Below are 3,974 nucleotides of genomic sequence, written 5' to 3'. Positions count from 1 at the left end.
AATTAGGTGAAGTGCCATCATCACCCATGGCTGTTTGACCCCAGGCAAGTGTTTCAATCTTAGTGAGGCTCTGGGAACTCTGGAAAATAAGAACAGTAATATTTTCCCATCCATTTTGGGGGGTTGTTATGAGGATCTAATGAAAGGATATCTGTGAAAATCCTTTGTGAACAGCAAATGAAATTAGGGAGGAGTTGCTCTACAGGCAGCTCGGGGGAAATTGAACAGTTTTTCCAAACCTCCTGAGACAGTCTTCTCAGTGTGTGGCTTTGAGCTTTTATTTGCAATGATATGAATTCCCAGAACATCAGACACACCCACGGTCAGATGTAAGTACAGAACACACCCAAGCCAAGCGTGCTGGGAATCCTGGCCCGTCTCTGTTCAGGGTTATTCACCCTGGACCTGCCTTCCTTCCACCGGTGCAGTCAGCTGCCTGTGCAAGATGTAGATTAAAAATACCACATCATCAGCCCCCAAAGCACCAGCCTGGAACCCTTGTCCATCATCCATCTCACCCAGTCATTGGATGGAGGGAAAAGGGAGAGAGACACAGGCATATTTGCCAGTTTATCCAAGTCTTTTTGGCCGTTGGGGACATTTCCTGATACCAGATAATTTCGTTCTGGTGAAACCTTCTGGAAAGATGGCTGAGGCCGGGTTTCCTTCCTGCAGCCTGAGCCCTGAGTCTGGCACAATGTCTGCTACCATCTCTCCTCCAGGAGACGTTCTTCTGTTTGGAGGGGTGGGAGGTGCCTCAGAAGAACCCAAGACCAGCCACAGCGAAACACAACAGCTCTCCCCTAGTCTGCCAGAGCAAAGAGCCCAGTTTGTTTGCCCCAGAGAATCCTGTTTTGCCTATCCATAGGGGACTTTGGCTGGGTAAGGGCAGAGCTAGGCTGCTGATGGAGAGAATGTGTTCATTCACAAGTCAGTAGAGGACATTTCCTGGACGCTGGGGCCAGCACCAAGCATTGGGGATGCAAGCATTGCGAGGTAATGTCTGCCTCAAGGAGTGTTTAAGAGCTTCTACCTTGTGGTCAGAGAAGTCAGGGCCTGAACTCCAGGTCTGCCACCTCCTTATATGGCACCATGGGCAACTTAGTCAACATTGCTAAACCTCTGTAAAGTGGGACTAGAACAATTTACCTCTCAGAGCTGTTCTGAGGATAAAATGAGATGATGTCAATGTAACTGAATATATTGCAGTGACAGCCTTATGTTTTTCAACCATCTCCTTTCTGCCTACTCATTTTGCACCCGTCTTCCCAGGATGGTACCTCAGGGAGCCCAGAACATTGCCAGTCCCCTTTAGGCATTAGAAAAGTCTCATACTCAGAAATTGATAGAGTACAGCCAACTTTAATATTAAAACTTCAGGAATTTATATATTTTTAAAAGTCCCTGGAATGTCATTTTTTTCCATTTAAATATTTGATTGTATGTTATGTGCAAGGCATTGTGCCATGTGGCACAGGTTCTACGGCAGATAACAAGGAATAAAAATTTATTCTTGGCTTTTAGAAACTCACAATTAGTAGAATAAATAGTGTTGCCATACAATAACAAAACGTTTTCGTTTTTATTTTAATTTTTAAAAACTTCATCCAATTCAAAGCTCCGCTCCTTCCCCAGCTCAGGCCTCAGCCAGGCTCGCTAACCTGAAGTTGCAAAAGAGGTGGCATTTTTTCACCCTCAGAGTCCCTCCCCCAATGGCTCTGACCCCTCCAGGGCTGGGACAGGAAGGGGTGCCAAAATGGTTTAGCGAATTTGCTGGTGCTGCTGAGATCTGCATGGCAGGTGTCCAAACCCTGACCCTGTCCCCCCTGAGTACTCCAGTGCCTTCCTCCATACCTCCCACCCCTGCTGGGACCTCTGGCCCAGCATGGCCCACAGGCTCCCAGGTGCCACCTCCTCTTCACCTCTCCCTGTGAGGCTCGCATGGCACTGAAAAGGCTGTCCTCTTGGGCATGGCACAATCAAGGGGGCTCTACTCATAAGGCTGTCCACAGTGTCCACTGAGCTGGTGGGAAACTTAGCGTGCTCACCCCTCAAAGCCTGGAGCTGGGCCCCACATCTGCCTCAGCTCTTTCTCCTCACTCTGCCAGCCTTTCCCCTTAGGACTTTTCCAGTCTTGGTGCCTGCGATTGCCAAGGGGGCAGGTTACGTCTTCTAAAAAATTCTCTCACCGTGTCCACTCCCACAGCTCAGGAAGGGTCAAGATATTTCTTCAGTTCAACAGTCATTCAGCTGGAGCGTGGGGCAGGGCGACGCGTGAGATGTCAGTTCCCCTCTGGCAAACAACCCCAAACTTGGGGTTCACCCACCAGGAAATGCAGCCAGTTTTCCTCAAAGAGATTTTCCTTCCCTGTGATGATACTCATGATAGTTGATACAGGCCCTTGCTATGAGCTGGGCACTGTTCTCCAGGTTCTATATATAGCACTGCCCAGTCTCTGTACAGGCACTCATTTAATCCTCACAGCACCCCTATGAGGTAGATGCTATCACCCCCATTTTACAGATGAGCAAATGGGAGTACAGAGAGGTTAAGTAACTTGGCCGGAGTCTCACAGCTGGTGCGTGGCCCAGTGAGGATTTGAACCCAGGCTGTCTGGCTGCAGCTTCTGGCCCCTAATCACAATTGTCTAGTGACTCTCTATGTTTCTCTTACATAGGCTGGAAGTAAAGAATGGAACAAGGTATCAGAAAAGACTTTAGTCATCTCAGCATGTGTAGCAAATGTGTGTAGCACCAATCTCTGGAATGCAAGGGTACTTGTCACTCATTGGTCTCAGCTTTTGGTGAACCAAAATTCCACAGACAATAGTCAAAGTCCCACTTAACAAACTGTTACATATGTATTTAGAAATTTGCCAGCCATTCATTTACAATAAATGGAAGCTTCAAGGCTCATTGTTTAAAAGGGAGAGAACTAGCCAGGAAAAAGAGCATCTTAATGCAGTGTAGATTCTGTGTGCTTGATTTCATGTCATGAATTCCACAGATATTTACTGGACATCTGTTATGGTCTGTTAGGGGCTGAGGATATAGTGATCAAAATGAACAAGGTCCCTGTCTTGTGGAAAGTCCCTGCAATTCGAAGGGAAAGCATCCCCTAGAAAGAATGTCTATTACTTTTTGCTGTACAAATCACTACCCCGAACTTAGAGGCTTGAGATGACAACAGCCATGATTTGCTCATATCCTGTAACTTGGAGAGGGCTCAGGGAGGATGACTCAACTCTATTGCGTGTGTATCTGCTGGGATCCCTTAGGCTGCTGGATTCAGCTGGGGAAATGTCCATGAAGGTGTCACCCACGTGTCTAATAACTGGTGCTGGCTGAGAGCTACCGCGCCTTAGTTTTCTCTCTTCCTCTGGTAGTCTACCTTGTCTTCCTTACCAAATAGTAGCTGGTTTCCAAAAGGGAGGTCCCAAGAGAATGAGCCCCATTGTGCAAGGCTCTCTGCTTGCATCCTGCTTGCTAATGTCTCACTGGCCAAGCAAGTCACAAGGCCCAGCCCAGAGTGCGTAGGAGAGGGGACCCCACAGGGAGGCATGGTTTATGGGGGGGCCACTGATGGAACAGTCTACCACAGAAGGCCTCACAAGGCTGTCTGAACCCACCAACAGCTTCTCCCAGGTAACTGGATCTGGCTCTGTTCCTAGCACCCACCCTCCCTGTGGAAGTTCCAACCCAGAGATTGGCACTAGAGAGAAGGATCCAAGCCAGAAATGAAGGGGCAAGAACCTCCTTCTATCATATCAGAAGTTTACCTTCTGTATTAACACCTCTGTGGCATCACTTTCAAGATATACCAAGCAGGGTCCCCATCTCAAAAATAACCCCACTCCCTCCCTGCCTTCTCTCTATTATAGCTTCGCTCTTTGGAGGAGAATACTTTCATGTCTGACTGGAATAGAGACATCTTTAGTTAATGAGTCAGAGCCCAGCTGTGTGTGATTTGGTTA

This window comes from Mesoplodon mirus (assembly GCF_964341445.2).
Source record: "Mesoplodon mirus genome assembly, chromosome: 1".
Lineage (NCBI taxonomy): Eukaryota > Metazoa > Chordata > Mammalia > Artiodactyla > Ziphiidae > Mesoplodon > Mesoplodon mirus.
This window is presented reverse-complemented; position numbering follows the sequence as displayed.